The following is an 18,941-nucleotide window of genomic DNA, read 5'->3' as shown; positions in this document are numbered from 1 at the left end:
TCTTTTATTTACGTGAAAAGGAAATTTGGAAACAAAAATTATATATATACATACATACATACGGGATGCATAGGTAACAGCGCTTATGGCACTTTATTGTCTTAACTGTCGATCCCAGAGTGGTGGTCGCTGTGGTGGTCGAGTGGTTATAGTGCCGGACTCGTGATGCGAGGATCCGGGTTCGAACCCCACAGTGGTGGTCGGCTGAAGTTGGTTTTCTGTGGTTCCCAACTTCAAGGCGCAAATGCGAGCCGATCTCCCCGTTAAAAAGTCTCGCCACAGAGAGCAACAGTCCTACAACGGTAAATCATTCAACCATAACACTTCACTCATAGTTAGTAAAACTGGGGGCAGATGACAGCACTACACATAACAAGCATTACACAGAAACAAACTATACGTCAGGTTGCACTACACGTACACGCACATTCCCGCATTTACCGATTCGTTGGGGGGTTCCGCGGGGGGGGGGGTGCATGTGTGGTGTAGCAGTAGTAGGTAGGGGCTCGGGGATCCATGATGTTCTTAAGTCAGCCACCTCGTTGGGCAATTTGCCTGTTGTGGCGTTGTATTTGTATTTGTATTTCCAATTGGAAAAAAGTATCCAAATGATGTGTAGTACTCAAATGTGTCATTCATGTTGCAAGGGGTTGTATAGTTAATAAAATAAAATAAATTAACTTTTTATGCAGTCCCCGTGTGCTCAAAAGCCCAATTAAAAAAGCCAACAAAAAAAAAAATCTGCATTTCTAAGTACAGATAAACCGTATTACCCGAATTTAGTGCTGTTTGTCCTCCTTCGGAATTCGAATATCTCAGTGAATATTGCACTTAGAAATGCAGATTTTTTTGATAGCATCAGGACAGACAGGGAAGCAACTTTTTAACTGGATTTTCCAGCACACAGGGACTATAAAAAGTTCATTTTTTTAGTTTAATAACTATACAACCCCTTGCAAAATGAATGACATATCTGAGTACTACACATGATTTGAATACTTTTTTCTAATTAGAAATATGCCTTCAAGAAAAACGGTTCGCCGTAAAATGCCTTACGCCCTGTTACCTATGCACCCTCTATAGATTCCAGCCCTCGTATCAGAATACAGTGAAACCTGGGGGTGTACCACCTTCTGATTCTTAATAACCAATCATCCATACGTGAGAATCGGTTCGTAAGAATCACGTTAAGAATCGAGCTCCGAATGCACCCATGGTGTGATTGTTAAAAGTTATTCTTAAGGTCACGTGACGATGGACAGGAAGATAAATTTCCCTTTTGGGGAATTTCGCCATTGGCCAATCAGCGAAATACAGTATTTTTTTTTTTTTTTTTTTGGATTGGTTACTAAAGATGATTTGCATTATTTGAAGCTAAAAAAAAATATATACATATTCTAAGAATTACATATATAAAAAAAATAAAGATAGAACAAAAAATTTTGTTGTATGCATAATAAAAAAAATTGATACACATAGATTGATTATATATAATTGCCATTGATTACTGCAAATGTGGCAACATATCTTTTAGGAAAATGAACTTTTCGTCCATATCGAGTTGTACTTTTTGCAACTGATTGTTCAGACTGTTCTGCTATTGCAGGTTCAGAATGTTTTGTTGTTGTGTCTGAATTTTTCTTTTCCACAAATGCAGGTTTTACGCGATCAATTGACACTTTGACTGTTCGGTTCGGAAGTTCGATAGTATCAGTTGAAAACTGAGATATAAAATCAAGTTGGCGAAATTGTCTTGGAGAGCATTTTTCTGGTTTTTGTTTGAAAGCAAAAATTAATGGCTTTTGATCTGTAAAAATTTAAAAATTAATGGCTTTTGATCTGTAAAAATTTAAAAATTTCTGCCTTCTAACATGTAACGAAATTTTCTTATGGTAGTATAAATTGCAAATAATTCTCTATCATAGGTTGACCATTTCTTTTGGGTGTCTGATAATTTTTGAGAAAGAAATGCTATTGGTACCCATGCGTGGTCAGCATATTGCATTAATGTGCCACCAACAGCGTTATCAGAGGCGTCAACTGTGATACAAAGTTGTGCACCTGGCTTTGGATGCTGTAGCAAAGTGACTTGAGCCAATGCTTGTTTTGCATCGTGAAAAGCAGTTTCAGCCTCAGGGTTCCACTGTAGTTTATCGGCTTGATTGCATGATTTTGTTAGTTTTGATTTCTTTTTATTTTGTCGACCTTGAAGAAATTTAATTAATGGAGATAATATTTCCGCTGCTTTAGGCGCGAATCTCCTATAGAAATTAAATAGGCCTAAAAATCTGCGTAATTGTGTTACAGTTTCTGGACGAGGAAAATCTTGTATTACTTTAACGCGATCTGAAAGTGGTTTAATTCCGTTCTCTGAAACGTTAAAGCCTAAGAAATTAATGTTAGAAACACCGAAGATGCATTTCGATGGTTTAAGACTTAAACCATAATGATTTAGCCTATCGAAAAGTTCGCGCAGGTGTTTGAGATGTTCTTCCTCTGATTCTGAAGCAATCAGAATATCATCCAGAAATGCATAGGCAAAAGGCAAACCGCGAATAACTTCATCAATGAATCGTTGAAATGTTGCGGCTACATTGCATAGCCCAAATTGCATTCTTGTACTTTCGTACAGGCCAAAAGGAGTAGTTATGGCAGTTTTATGAATATTATCTGAATGAATGGGTATTTGATGATATGCTTTAATCAAGTCAACATGCGAAAATATTTTTTTTCCTTGTAGTTCTGCAGTGAAATCCATAATATTAGGCACACTATACCTGTCTTTCACTGTTTGCGCATTTAGTGCACGATAATCACCGACTGGTCTCCAGTCTGTGCAATCTGTTTTTGGTACAAGATGTAGCGGGGAAGCGTAAGGACTTTTTGAAGGGCGCATATGGCCTAAATTAATCATTTGCTGGAATTCATCTTTTGCGGCACGTAAATGATCTGGTGCCAGTCGTCGTGGTTTTGCAAACTCCGGTTGACCGATTGTTTCGATATGATGCACAATGTTATGCTTTATTTCTACATTTATTTTTGAAACATATGACAACCATATTTTTATGGGCATCTTTTTATCAGCCACCTCGTTGGGCATTTTGCCTGTTGTGGCGTTGTATTTGTATTTGTATTTGTATTTGTATTTGCACGTGGTGGTTTTGTTATCTCAGGAAATTCTTTAAGTAACTGATGATATTGAGTGTCGCCTGTAATCAGCTTGATTGAGTGAATTGATGCTGATTGAATTTTTGCTATAGATGATAAATTGGTTACCGAATCAAATATTTTTCTTAATTTTAGATCAGGAATAAGACCGAAATGGAAAAGAAAATCTGCTCCTATTATTGGCGTGACTATTATTGACATTTGCTACTAAAAATGGCCATTGGAATTTTCTTCGTAAATTCAAATCAATTGTGAGAAGTTTTTGTCGATATATGTACATTAATGTTAGATGCATTTGCCGCATGTAAAGTGAATAACACTGGTTTCATGCGATCGACAGAGTTCGCTGGAATAAGCGAAACGTCAGATCCTGTATCTATAAGAAAATTTATTTTAGTCTTTTTATCTGTTACAAAAAGGCGACGGGATTTTGTGGGCAAAGTGAATGCCGCCTCTACACTTTGCTTCCCGCGTTTCCCGAATTATTGTAAGTGCACGGTTGTTCACATTTTCGGGCATTTTGGCCAAATTTTCTGTGATAGAATCAAAACTGATTGTTTTCCCGACTGCGACTTCTACTTCTATACCGAAAATTACGTCTGCCTCTGTATCGAAAATTAGGCCTTCGGTCTTATGCTTCAATACGATCCGATAACTTCCTAATTTCGGCAATTAAAAAATTTTCCGAGGAACTTACCGTTTGAGAGGATGCAGAGGGAATGCTACTGGCTATTGGTGCAACATTGTACTGATTCACTTCCATCACACGATTGGCTACTTCAGCTCGTTCGTCCAAGGAGAGTGGCACAACGGCAGCCAAGATGGATTGTACGTGCGAAGGAAGGCGTTGCACAAACAACGGATCTAGAAGTTCATCTGGAACTTTGTGTGGCTCCGCAAGGCGTTTAATGGAGCGGAGTAACTCAGATGGCCGTCTGTCACCTAGCTCTTCACCAGCCAGTAATTTCCTGATTTCTTGTGTTGAACTGTCGCTTGTTCCTTTTATCAGTTCGGATTTCAGATGTTCAAATGGATCTTCGTCGTTTGGATTCAGAATGACATCGCGAACGAGTCCTGCAATTTCTGGTGGCAGAGTGGAAAGAACGTAATTGTATTTGGTTAAGGAAGTGGTAATTTCCTTCCGCACACCCAGTTTGAAACTCGCCTCCACCATATGAAACCAAAGGATGGGATTGGATCATTACTGTTATAGTAGGCCGGGATCTTTACAGCTGTAGCTTCTATGGTTTTCTGTTGAAGGAGCTGTCTTTTTTCTCGCGTGAGACACGAGAGAGCGAGCACGCTCCGATTGAGCTCCCCCCATTTCTCATGTTAGGGAACATTGAAATGCTGTGAAGTACAGCAAAGTTTAGGCACGAATCCGTACTCAGTCGGATCTACCAACTAATAAACCCCAACAATAAATTTTTGATTGAAACAGTAAAATAAAAGAATATGGCAGACCGTAAGCTTCTTGCCCAACAACCAGCATGTTTTTTGCACGAAATGATCCTGGATGAGGACAGAGAAAACGAGGAATGGCACAAGCTGTCTGCAAAATACAGCCGGAAGAAGGCGCGTAACGCCGACCTGAACCGAGCCACCATCGCTTTCCTGGACACCATCAGGGACCATTATGACTGTTGGGAAAAGTCACACCCAAGAATCAGACGCCCAGAAACTGAAGTTTTCTTTTGCACGGGTGATGAATTCCTGAGGAAAGCCATGGAAAACCATAAAGCCATAGCAGCCAGACCAGATGACCCGGAGATTCCCCTCTTCAAGCAGCAGCTAAGGTGGAATATTAGCCAGGCCTTCGTAATAGGCTACGACTGCTTCTTCGATGAGGATGGAAACGAGCAAATCTGGGCTGACTATGTGAATGAGATAAACATACACATCTGGAAAAGGGCCAGGAAATGGGACGAAATCCCACTTTTCATGCGGAAATCGTCTGTCCAGGAGGCCAGTCAAGACTCAAGTACCTCAATGACGGAGACCATAGACCCTCCGGAAGAGAAGAATGGTATCCAAGGACATCCTAAAACCAAAGAAAATCCTGAAAAGTCAAGCGATCCCGGAAAAATTCAGGAAAAAGATGACGGCGAAAAGGCCAAAGACGACGTCCCCACCGAGGAAGCCGCCCAAAACAGTCCCGCCTCAACAGACAAGCTGACGGACGAGAGCCAATCGCGCGACAGCGACATGGACCAAGCCCCGCCCACACGCCTGATGGAGGTCGACGAGCCGAGCAGTGACCAGCCGGCGGTAAATGGGCCTCACGACGGCGGCGTTGAGAACCCAGCAGGGATCTCCGCCGGACTCCTCGAAGTGATTGACGTCAAGGGAAGCCCCGCCCCAGAAATCGAACCAGCATCAGCTGACGAATCGCGTCTGATCAGCAATGAACAGGAACTGCCCCTGCCCGAGACGAACGAGCACGGCAATGAACGACCGGCACTAAGTCGTGAGTGCAGCGGCAACTGTTCGATCGTGGTGCGGGCCGATCGAAACTGGCGGAAAACTGCCCGGAAAATTCGGGAGACCTGCCGAGAGACTGTGCGAGTAAAACTGTCGCATGGCGAATATAAAATCAACTTTCACAACACAAGTGACTATGATAGGGTCCTACAGTATCTTGAAAGCAGCAGTGCTGAAATCCTTAAGCGATCCACGCCGGACGCCCCAGCCCTCAGCGTTGTCTTACGAGGGCTTGACGCATCAACGCCCGTCGATGATATCCAAACCGAGCTCATTGACGAAGGGTTCACGCCGATTTCAGTCACCCAAATACGCTCCCGCAGGAAAAGAATAAGAGGAAAATTCCTACCCCTCTGGAAAATTGACCTGCCGGCCTCTAACGAGTCGAAGCGAATCTTCGATCTTAAAAATCTTTTCTTAATCGATATATCGATCGAAAGATACCGGAGAAACCCCGGTCGACCTGTTTTAAGCATCTGCAATCGATGCCAGACATGGGGCCACAACGGAGAAACGTGCGAGCGCCCCCTTAAATGTATGGTTTGTACGGGCCCGCACGAAGTCAAGCAATGCGGCAACGTCAAAGGTGTTGACACCCCGACATGCTGTAACTGTGGAAAAGACCATATCAGCATCTATCGCGGCTGTGAAACTTATAAAAAAGAACTTGCAAAACTTAGAAATCCAAGATCTATTCTGCCAACGCCCGAAGTAATTCAGGAAAAAATTAAACCATCAGAATACAGGAGATCCCCGAAAAAATATTCCAATTTTTCGTTTATCCCGAGAAGTGTCTGGAAACAGTTCTACGAGCGGAAAAAGCGAATTTCTCTCGAGGATAGGAAAGCAACCAAGTCGAACGCGATTGGTCAGCCTGCATCTACGGAGCTCCCTACGATACAACCAGAGCTACTGAGAGGAACCAAGTCTACGGACCTCAAGCTTTCGGCCGAACCGAAGGGACATCCGGGGCAAAAGCGTAACGAAGCCAGCAATCAAACCCGAGCGACCAAGGGCCAGCCACGGCACGCACCGATCCCCGAACATACCGTAGGAACTGCCGTAGAGCAGACTGCCCGGACATCGGCAAAAACCACTAGAAAACCTGAATCGAAACCGAGCGATTTAACGGTTGAAGAAACAGGATCAGATGGATCTGTCGAATGCTCCGATTCAACATCAGAACTTTACGCGATCGCAAAGGTATACATGACAAACATCAGCAAAGCCACTTCCAGGAAAGTGAAACGCGAACTTTTACAAGAGTTCCAAAAGGAAGCCGGGCTAATTCTAGCGCACTGAAAATTTTGAACAACTTGCAGAGCTAGCAAACGTATTCTGAGCGAAACTCAGCCTAGCAATAGCCGGAAACTTAAATTCCGAAAATTTTCTTTTTTTTCTCTATCTATCTTTTTCTTCATTTCCTTTACCCATCTTTCCAAAAATATTTTCTCCAAAACCCAAAAAAAATTTTTTAAAACTGCAGTAGTATTCCTAATATTTTTAGGAATTACTCTGGAAATAAATAAAAAAAAAAAAAAAAATGATTTTCTTTCTCTCCCTCTAATTTCCTTACTTTTTTAATAATACTAATACTATTCCCCCTTCCCCTTGAATCTAACTTTACTTTAATAATTGTATATCATGTGACTATTTTCAGCCTACCAGAGCGAGGCACGCAACCGACGAATCAGGTGCGACCATGACGACGAGATGTCAACGTCACCAAGCAGTTTACTTTTCCTGCCGAAAATATTAATAATTAATATTACTAACATGCTCGTCCAGACATGTTCAATTTAAAAATTCCTAGTTAATTAAAGAAGTTCTTTAATTGACTGTGGGTTCCCCACCAGACAGTACTCCCAATTCTGACCGACATACATGCACTCCACACTTACACGAACATTTGCGCCCTTGCCTTTCTCTTCACAGTGGTCCCCCGCGGGCCGGTTTTGAAGGCGGCTGATGTCTGCAAACAGATAGGCCCCGCCAGAAATCTTTCATCTTGTATCTTGAAGGAGCTGTTCCAGGAGAGAGGTCAGGGAAAGTTCTTCTTTTCGTGGGTGGCTCGTCCCCTGCTTCTTTTTTTTCTTTACATCTGTTTGGATGGAGGTATCGGGTTTCGTTCCGGTTAGCAATGGAAGACTTTAAGTACGGAGGACTCCATGAAGAATATTTTTTTTCTTCGTGCGTTTTCAAACAAGGGTCACCATAAATATAGTGTAAGAATTCACTATATTGTACATGTTGATTTAAGATGCTTTATTATATAAATTTGTAACTATTAAAATTACTATGGGTTAAACTTTACTATTTACATCGCAGTCGAGTATGAACACGTCCGGACATTTCGAAGTCTCGACTCTCTCTGTTCGTAGTACACATATACATATATAAGTACACACTCGCAGCATTCACAGCGACAATCATGGATGACTAACGCCATCTGCTGGACTATTGGTTGCTATACAATAGTATCGCTACAATATAATTATATATATTTTTTACGATACAAATACAACCCCTAATAATTATTAACAACACATTAAAAGGCATTTCAAATTCATAATGTGCTGAAATAATCCAAATACTTCGAGTACTATATACACGTGTTTCTAACATTAAAAAAAATTCTCACTCTTCAATTATTATTCGTCATCCCGGAACCATTTCAACACTCTCTCGGTGAGAGAGGCAGGGTATTTAACAGCTGTTTGGTTTATATCGGTGCTTTCTACATGTGCTATGCGAGTGTGGCGCGGTCTGAGATTATACCTGCTATGAGTGGCCTCAGTCGATTGCTGTCCAGGCCCACACTGCGGTTCGTCATTACCTACATTACTGGATAATGAGACATCCCTTGCGTTATCGGAGTGAGATTGTGCTGCATCAGCTCCTTGGGGCGTTTGTATCGGCCGACAAAAATATTGTAAATATTCCCACGGCAGAATCTCTGTCTCATCCGATTCAGTATCGCACTCCTCCCTTTCTGAAACCATTAAAGAACTAGATTCCGCATCTTGGTTTGTTTCGAGGGTTTCCTCATTTTCTACAGTGTCTCTCTCACCTCTAAAAATGTCCTGTCCAGTGAAGCCTTAGTCAACCTATCTGAGTGAACTTTCTGGACATCTTTTCTATCTTCAGTGTGTTTTATCTCGAAGAGAACAGGACTCAATTGTTTTTCAACCCGATAAGGACCCTTAGAATAACGCGCCAGTTTGCGCCCCTGGCCCTTCTTCACTTGGGGCGTATACAAGTATACGAGATCACCTATTTGAATGTCTTTGTCTATGGAATGCTTTGCTCGTTGTTGTTGTTGTTTTTCAGCCGCTTCTTCGAGGTGTTGCCTTACTATCTCGTGCGCACGTTGCATTCTTATCTTAAGGGTCTTAATATAATCTTCGTAATCGAAATAACCCCAAGCAATTTTCTCCTTTAATACAGATGGAAAGAGTCGCATATCAATACTTTGTCACACGGGGCAAACCGGCAATTTGGCGCCCCATGAAGTTAAAGGTGAATTCGGTGCCCCTTCTGGTCCAGCGGCCGAGACACCAGACCCGCCTGCTCCCCCAGTTAGAAAAACAGCTGCCGATGTATCACTGATGACTCTGGCACAAGATATTATTGCCATCGGGTATCTGAAAATGGTAGTTGAAGTAACTCCAGGAACTGGTTGCTCCAGAACTGGACAAATCTCCAAAAATTTACATGCTCGAATCAATATTTTATGTACTAGCGCCGGATACATATGTAGGCAGAGAAAGAGGAGCATGCAGACGATCATCCCCTCCCTGTTCAGTGAAAAAAATTGTATTGTTGACATAGGTGGCAGGGTGAAGGTAGAACTTCGCTGCCCGCTCCCGTTTACTATGCTCGCTACTTCGGTGATTCGCAACACCCCCCCCCCCATTCGAGGAGTCTGCATTCACTTATAGTCGGGCATTTAAAATTTTTACATGCCCCCAAGAATATCGGACAATAGATTCGTTCAGCCATGGTTTCCTCCTCAAACAGTAGCATAAAGTTACATAATGTATTGCGTCAAAACATCGCCGCAGGAAGACGCTGGGGTTCATGAATTTATACCTCAATCATACTTTCAACATTGAATTCATCAATTCTCATTACGATGAGTGTGAATAATGCATTCTTAAATAACCTTATTGAGCGGAAAAAATTCTTAAACGAAGGATGTCTTGTTATAGGGGGAAAAGCACAGGGATTCTGAAAATAAGACTACTTAATGGAGAAACGCCTTAAGCGAGGACTTCTTAAGGTGTATGTTGATAGAGACGTCTTAACCGGAACGTCCGGGGGGTGAAACTAGGGTGGAGCAAGCGGGTCTGATTCCTCAGGGGCCGAATTCATCCTGCAAGCGCCCCTTACACACTTTGACCCGAAAATGTGTGCTCGCTCGGCTGACCAAGTATCTTAAGGTGGGCCCTGGATGAAACAAAGGGCGTCTAAATTATTGAAGACTTATTCATAATTAAGATAGATTCTGAATGTTTTTCTTAAATTCAGGAAATTATATTTCTTCAAATAAATCTCTAACTTTTAGTAATTTTCGTTTAGTGTGCTCATGTATTTTTATGCGCATGTGATTTATCAGCACTTCTGTATATTTTATAATTATTTATGACTTTTTCTGGATGCCAACTTTCTCTCTCTTAAAAACTAGTACAGTGAAACCTCGCTACAACGATACTCGATACAACGATAAATCCCTCTTTAACGATATTTTTCAGATCTTGTTTGGAATTGCCTGTAGTCTAATCGTAAACTCCTCGATGCAACGATATCCTTTACTACGATAAATCTCTCTATAACGATATTTCTTAAAATCTTTTAAAACCACTACAACGATATTTTGTAATAATTTGTCTAACATAGTGTTAAGTTTGATTTTAACTCCGTCACTTCGTTTCGTTCTTCTGAATGCGTCTTATTACACCGGTATTTTGCACCACAGAATCACCGAAAAGCGCTGAAGCAGTAATTGGTATTGCTACTTTCTGTGTATGTCACGACAGTGAAACGCGGTAAACAACTTTATGGGGGCAATACATCTAACTGAATTTTTTATTGATCAATTACAATTTTTTGCAGCGAATAAATACATAAAAGCGCATTTTCTAGTGATACTAACAATGGCGATTTAGAAAAGATGAGAAAAACAGTATAAATTTGATGACATGCGATGATATTGTTGCCTCTCTATATAATGGTTATCCCTCTACAACGATATTTTTTTTTCCTGGTCTTCAGAGTATCATTATATCGAGGTTTCATTGTATATAAAATCGGGTATCGGGTTGGAGAGGGATGGGGCAGGCACTCAAACTCGTCAAAACCATAAGCATAAAGAGTTTTGATGGCTTGGGAGCAGGGCGTAACTATAGTTTGTTTCAGGTTAACTTTGCAGTGGAGAGAAAGGTAGAGAGTGTATTCCTTCGCCGCAAAATATAGTTCCCATACATCGGAGGTTTCTGATGATCATTTATATAGAATATTTCAAATTTTTTTATGATTTTGAAAAAGATACTGAAAAAATACCGTTTTGAACCAATGTATATTCGTTTAAAATTTTTAAATTAGAAAAATATTGGTTACCATTATCAAAAATCCATGGCGAGCTCAAGAACATTTTGGCGCGATTTCCAAGAAATTTTCCCCGCCAATATTACTATCGTGCTTTTTTTTTTTGATTGCTCAGAGAGAGAGAGAGAGAGTTATATATATATATATTATATCGTCATTTTGTTGAATTTTTTCCGATACAATTTTTCATTCAGTTTTGCATGTAGTTATAGGCCTACACACCCAGACGAATATTCAATTAGTTTCTTTTTCTCCCGAAAATAACCTCCAACGAATTCAAATATTCACTCATAGATTACAGGAAGTGTCCCTCTTTCACGACAGCGCCGATACCGTTGTGAGAGGCTCTCTTTATGGGGGTAGGTTACGGTTCCAGACCCCCCCCCCTCCCTTTTTTTTATATCTATTTCTTGCCGTGTTCGTAGGATAGGGGTGGTTTCTGAATTCCAATAGCCGATAGCGGAGGGTGTTGACATAAGTAATGTCTATTTTTCACCCACACCAACATCCTCCCCCACAGCAGAGGCTGTTCTTCCAGATGACCCTTCAGTGTCTCTCCAGATAAATATAAATAAGCAAGAGAGAGAGAGACCCACAATGGTTTAGGCTTGCAGTGTATTTTTTCCTTCTGTTACAGTTGTATCTTTCTTTTCACCAGAGATAGACACGCTAAAACGTTCTCCGTTCTTTTTGGCAATAATGCATAAAGCACGTTATTGAAAAAGAAGAGGAATTTTGGATTGCAGGTGGCCTGATGGAACACATGTTGGAGCAACAACAATTAATAAGTAATAGAGAATCAGATAGTTCTACAACGTCAAGTGAGGATTCCATAGAATGGGAATCCGTGAAAAATGACTAAAACTGTAGTGATAATAAGTGGCATCGACGTATACCGTGCGTTCGGGTGGGTGAGCGACGGAAATTTCGGCAAGAAAAGTGAGTAAAAGAATTCTAAATTTCGCCTTATCATTTTTATTATTATTATTTGGGGCTATTCCCAAATTCAAACGTGAAAACCGGGTTAATAGGAGTTACTAAGATACTTTTCAATAAAAAAAAATGATTTCAAAAACCGCAACTTTGATTTCTGAAAGTATCGACAATGATTTTTTTTTCTTCATTAGCTAATTTTTTGTTACTAACTGACTGCAATTTTTTCTACAAGCATTACGTTACACGTAAAAAATATTTTTTTCTGCGAGATTGGCGAGAATCAGCCATACCTTACCGAGGCCGCGCATCGATACATAGGTTAAGAGGCTTTCGTTGTCATAGCAACGAGTGATGCGGTTCCCTCGTAGCTTCCTCTTCACTGCAAAGTTAACCTGAAACGGACTATAGATACTTGGTCAGCTGGCCAAGCACGCATTTTGGCGCCCTTTTGCAACGTTCAAAGAGGTGTTAAGTGAAATTTGAGTCTCCTCTTGTCCGGCGTACCTGATCCGCCTGCTTCCCCCTAGTTGGAGCCCTGTCTGGGGGGGGGGGCATGAATACCACAGTGATGTCAGCACATGCTCATATTGGATCCAGTCGACGCTCCTAATTGACACTGGGCATCCCCCACACCCATCGCTATTGGTTGAGACGGCCCGGTAACCTGACAGGGCAACAAGTTTTTAATAAAGTAGAAAACGGGAGAACCATATAAAAATTTAAATTTTGTAACTTTTTTGTTAACAACACAAAAAATCAACAACACACAAAAACAAGTCAGGCGCCCCAGATTCTGTAGGGGACGGACGTGTTTCTGAACGCTCCGACTAGGGAGCCATTTTCTTTTCTTCCTGTCTTTCTAGGTTCTAGTCATGGCAAGGACCAAGAAGAAGCCGAGACAAGCCGCCTCAAAGCCAGCACCTGCTACCGTGAAGCAATACAACTGCTATTTACACCATGGTGCTTTCTCAAAGCACTCCATCGAATGGTTGAAATACTTCGCGGAAGTGGACTCAACTCGGCGAAATTGGAACTTACGTACTCGAGAGGATGAACGATCTGACCCTCACCTCCAGTGCCAAGCAGTAAGCCTACTTGTCGACCACGCCAAGGACACTAAATCATGGATCGACAAAGAGATTCGATGTGAACTTGAGCGAGCTTTCATTGAAACGGTCAATGATCATACCCGACTCAGCTACTGCGAGGACCTGGTCGTCCAACTCAAGGACCTAGAGGGAACCTCCTGCATCCTCTACGATGACGAACCGCTCTCCCAAATCCTCACGAACCAGGCCCAGCCTGATCCGCCCGAGGTCAGCTCTTCTCTTTCCAGATCTCCTGAACCAGGTGCTAACATTGCAGCACCTGAGGTAATCGCAGTTGTCTCAATGACATCCAGAGAAGCAGATCCAAAATTTCAGGCAGACCCAGAGGAGCTACGGGAAGAGATACGTCCCGTCCCGTATGCTTCTCAAGAAGGACACATGGCAACAGACATCATGGACATTGTCAATCCCGTGACAGCCTTGTCATCCATGCCCGGATGTGTTCCTACACCTGAGAATGATACTCCTTCCCTCATTGGCCAAGCCGAACCCAACAGCCAATCAGGTCAAACATCGAAGAATTGGACCATTTCCATCGAAAGTAGAGGATATTGGATTGGAACTGACATTCAACTATCGAGAATTTGCTCCGATCCTTTTTCAGCTACTATCACTGATGACCAGATTGAAATCCAATTTCAGTCAGAAAGTGATCTTCTCCTGGCCCGGACCTGGCTTCAAAAGGAAGGGCAGTTAAAGATGCCCAAAGAAAAAAGATCCAGCTTTTTCTCGATTCTTCTCCGGGGTCTTGAAAAAAAAGCCCGTGCCCAGGACATCAAAACAGCTCTCGAAACTTTAGGCTTTACGACTAAAAAAATCGAACTGTTCAAAAAATCCAATCACACCAAATCTGGAGTCTGGAAGATTTCTCTTCCCAAGAACGAGGAGAACAGAAAAATCTTCCAAATCAGGTCTCTTCATACAAATACAAATACAAATACAACGCCACAACAGGCAAAATGCCCAACGAGGTGGCTGATAAAAAGATGCCCATAAAAATATGGTTGTCATATGTTTCAAAAATACAGCAACCCAATCAAAAATGCAATTAACACAAATTACACATGATAAAATATTATACGATGCCCATAAAGATTACTTATGGTTGTCTTATTCTAAGAATGGATAGCTTCTCGATTTACCCCAACATGTTTATCGTATTTCTTTTTAAACGTGTCAATTGTGTTACAATTTACTACCTCCGGGGGTAAGCTATTCCATTTATTAACAACCCAATTGGAGAAAAATTCCCTGCGACACCATAACCTTGCATTGTCCCTCACCAATCGATACTGGTGTCCCCTTGTAAAAGCAGTCGATTGGCGGTGTACTAAAAGTTCATGGTCCATCCTATCCATCCCATTGAAAATTTTGAACACTTCGATCATATCTCCTCGACACCTGCGTTCATCCAATGTAAACATATTCAAAAAATGAAGTCTTTCTTCATAACTCAAGCCCTGTGTGCCAATAAGGACACGCGTAGCTCTTCTCTGCACCCCTTCAACCAAGTCTATGTCCCTCTGTAGGTATGGTCTCCAAAACCTTACAGCATACTCCAGTCCAGGACGAACTAAGCCTCGAAAAAGAGGAAGAATGACTTTAGGAGAACGCGAAGAGACCTTTTTGAAAATGAGACCAAGCATTCTATTCGATTTTTTGACAACCGCTGAACAATGTTCAGAAAACTTAAGTCGCTCGTCAATGAGAATTCCCAAATCGGTGACTCTAGTTGCATCCGGGATAGTGACACCATTCAACTCGTAAGAGAACCGTTGGTTGTTCGAACCAAAATGAGCGACCATGCACTTATCTACGCTAAACGTCATGCTCCATTCATTTGCCCATGCTGCAATCTTGTTTAAGTTGGTCTGGAGCAACACCTAGCATCACCTAGAAGTTTCTGTTGAACGCTACGTGAGGAACTCACACATTTCAGTGTCACCGGTGTCTTGGATTCTCGCACTTTGCGGCCTCCTGTACCCTGCCTTTTAGGTGCGTCAAGTGCACGGAGTCCCATGAACCGGGGCTATGCCGTAAGGTGCGGGGAACCGATCCTCCGGAGTGCGCTCTATGTACAGGCCCCCACCCGGCCAACTTCAGAAAATGCCCCGTCTTCTTAGACATTCAGTCCCAAGAAAAAAAAAAGAGACTCATCAACCACGAAAAGAACTTTCTCATTCCATCCTTGTCCTTCTCCAGGAGTAACCGGACACCCAAGGAGTCCGTTCTTCCGAAGGAGGTCCTAAAAAACTTTGCTCTTTTTCAGAAGTCCAAAGAACGTTCTCTTCCAGCGGTGAGTGCCAAGACACCCCCCGGCCTAAGGGTCACGGGGCCGCCATCGGCCAGCCCACCGCCAGCTCTGAGTCCAAACACCGTCTCATCTGCCAGCTCGAGAAGTGAACCGAAAACTCTAGCCACAGTCATATCGGACTTTTCTCATACCGTCGGCATCATGGCAGCTGACAACATCATTGACGGCATAGCTCTCGAGGAACTTCGTGCTTTTTACCAACAGGCAGAACGACTGAAAAGCAGATGGTCACCCGAGATAACTTAGGCCTATTCTAAGTTATCTAACTTCCTTTATTTTCCTGGTATCCTCTTTCCAAAACCCAAAAATCTCTTCAAAAAAACTTAATAATTTAAAAAAAAAAAAAAAAAAAACGTTTCCATTTTTTAACTAACATTTACTTTTTATTTCTAACACTTTTCCCTATCGTCTAGGAACTTTGTGCGGAATGCGGAATGCGAGAATTTTGTGCCGAGTCCTGCCCTCAGGGCTATTGCAGCGGCTTACAAAAGGCCTGGCAGCTAAGTGTCAATGGGCCAAGAAATAAATTTCTTGACCCAAGGGCCATGGTTAAAGTTGGGTAGAATCCGCTAGTGAAATTTAAATTTCGTAATTTTTTGCAGAGTTGCACAAAAGTGCCGGGGGAGAGAATTTAGTGAACAATGCGACAGGAATATGTGTCGTAGTAAATTTTGAAGAGTGGTTCTGGATCTCGGAATTAATAAAATTAATTCCGGAGCTGAGTAATGCCGTCACAACCCCATGTTGTTAGTCGTTTTAGTGAAGAGATAATAGCTGGTGAAGAAAGCCGGAGAGACTGGTCTTCTGTGATTGGACCGCTGGATGGAGCCCTTGGATTGGCTGGTCTGCTCTGCAATCTAGGATCTGAAAATAGAGAAAGGAAAAACAAAGTTCCTAGTCGATAGGGAAAAGTGTTAAGAGATAAAAAAAAATGTTAGTTAAAAAATAAAAGTTTTTTTTTTTTTTTTTTTTTAAATTATAAAGTTTTTTTTTTTTAGAGATTTTTTTGGGTTTGGAAAGAGGATAGTATGGAAATTTGAAAGAGCAGGAAGGACCTGATCCCAAAGAAGGCTTAGGACCCGGCGATCTTCCCACAGAGTTTTTCGGCCAGAGTTGAGAAGTCACGGTAAAGTGACAGAGTTACGCCGTCAGTGATGTTGTCCTCTGCCATGTTAGCGACGAGTTTTCTCAGTTCTGACACTGACTTCTGGGCCAGCTTCTCAAAGTTCTTAGGACGGCACCTTGGTGATGTCATCGTAGGAGCGACGGTCAAGGAGTCAGCCTGTACCGGTGACTTGGCCTGGGGCTGTTCGGCTTCATTGAGTGCCGGAGATGCCGTCGGCGGTGCCGGGAGTGGAGTTTTCTGATTTCGGAGAAAAGCACTAAACTTCAGTTGTACTGGCCTTGGTAAGAAAGTTCTGGTAGCCTTTTTCTTGCTCGGCTCGATGGTCATGGGCTGAATGCGAAAGTCCTTGGGAAGTCTCTTGTTAGAAGAGGTCCTATTTTTTTGGATCTTGAGGAATTCCGGACACTTTCTGAAGTTCGCTGGATGTGGTCCTAGGCACAGGACACACTGAGGGGTATCTTGGCCTCGCACCTTGCTACACATTCCGGGCTCGTGTGTGTCCGTACATTTGATGCACCTGTAATCATTTACGCAGGTTTTAGCAAAGTGCGAGAAACCAAGACACCGCCTACATTGAAATTCGTCGAAGTTCCGGATATACCTCTCGACGGTGACCTCGAGGTGAGAGATTTCGGTCAGTTGGAGTACTTGGAGATTGGGTTCATTTTTTTCCAAAGTGATTCTCCATGCGTTTGATTTGGACTTTCTGAATATTTCCGCTTTGGTGGTGGTGAATCCAAGTCGGCTAAGGGCAGATTGAATGTCCTTCGGGGGTGTGCTGGGTTCAAGTCCCCGAATTAGCACGGCAAAGAGGTCTGATTTTTTTTTTTTCGGCTGGATGACGAGGTTTTCAGCCTCTAGTAGAGTTTTGGCTGAGATTAGATCGTCAGTTGTTCTGAAAGTAATCTCAATCTGTTTGCCGTTCAGCTTGGCTGAGAAATGGTTGTGGCAAATTTGGGAGAGCTGGGCATCAGTATGCATCCATTTCCCGTTGCTTCGGATCGAAATCGTGAGGTTTTCTTTGGTATCATCTGATTGGCTTAGCTCAGAGCATTGGCCAATTACAGGAGAGCTGGGGATTTCTCTTGAGGATGATACCATATCACCCGCTGAAAAAGCATACGGGACGGCTACGCTAGTATTCGTAGTCAGGTCCATCGGTTGATCAGCGATTTCCTCTGTCTCGTGGACAGGACCGTTTGAGACAGCGATTTCCTCGGAAATGAGTTCCGGATCTGAGGGCCTAGAAGGAGAAAGAGAGCGGGAGGGTTCTGCAGGCGATGAGCACATGTCTTCCCGGGAATTCTGAGTTTCGTCAGGCCTGAAAATAGAAGAGACAGGGACCTCGGACGGGCCATAAGGCTGCTCAGCGATTTCCTCGAGTGCCAAAGGATTAGCACTCGGATCGGGAGATCTGAAAAAACAGGTATTGACCTCGTGCGGAGCAGGCTGGGTCTGGTCCGTGAGGATTTGTGGCGATGCTTCATCTTCGTAGAGGATGCATTTAGTCCCCTCAAGGTCCTTGAGTTTGACTACCAGGTCCTTGCAGTAGCTATGATTGGATTGATCAGTGACAAATTCAATGAATTGCCGTTCCAGTTCACAGCGGATCTCTTTGTTGGCCCATAACTTAGAGTCCTTGGCATGATCACTCAGTAGATTTACTGCTTGGCACTGGAGATGCGGGTCATCTGCTACCTCCTCACGAGTACGGAGATTCCAGTTCCTCCGAGTAGAGTCTACTTCCGCGAAGTATTTCATCCACTCGATTGAATGCTTAGAAAATGCACCATGGTGTAGATAACACTGGTATTTCTTTGCGGGAGCAGGCGCTGGCATGTGAGCGGCTTGCCTCGGCTTCTTTTTGGACCTTGCCATGTCAGGTTACCTAAAAGAAAGCTGGAAGTAAAAAGAAATGGCTCCCTAGTCGGAGCGAGCAAAAACACGTCTGTCCCCTACGAGAGCTGGGGCGAATCTGATGATGTGTTGATGTGTTGATTTTTTGAGGAACTTTGTCTTCCAAACTTTTCTCATTTCAGATCCTAGATAGCAGAGAGGTCCAGCCAATCCCAGGGCTCGAAGAAGCGGTCCAATCACCGAGGTCCAGTCTCTCCGGCTTTCTTCAACAGCTTTACTTTTTCACTAAAACGACTAACCTTTTGGGGTTGTGACGGCATTATTCCACTCCGGAATTAATTTT

The 18,941-nt window shown here is 42.7% G+C and overlaps 1 protein-coding gene across 2 annotated transcripts in view; it reads left to right on the top strand.

Moving 5' to 3' along the window:
• LOC149075191 (calpain-A-like) overlaps positions 1–18,941 on the top strand; it is a 199,731-nt gene that overhangs the window by 165,848 nt on the left and 14,942 nt on the right. The window lies entirely within an intron of this gene.

The sequence above is a fragment of the Pholcus phalangioides genome, unplaced genomic scaffold (assembly GCF_987345545.1).
Source record: "Pholcus phalangioides strain wild (caught in Gottingen) unplaced genomic scaffold, Ppha-v1.0 ptg000015l_1, whole genome shotgun sequence".
Lineage (NCBI taxonomy): Eukaryota > Metazoa > Arthropoda > Arachnida > Araneae > Pholcidae > Pholcus > Pholcus phalangioides.
The sequence above is the reverse complement of the archived record's forward strand: the minus strand, read 5'-3'. Positions and strand labels throughout refer to the sequence as shown.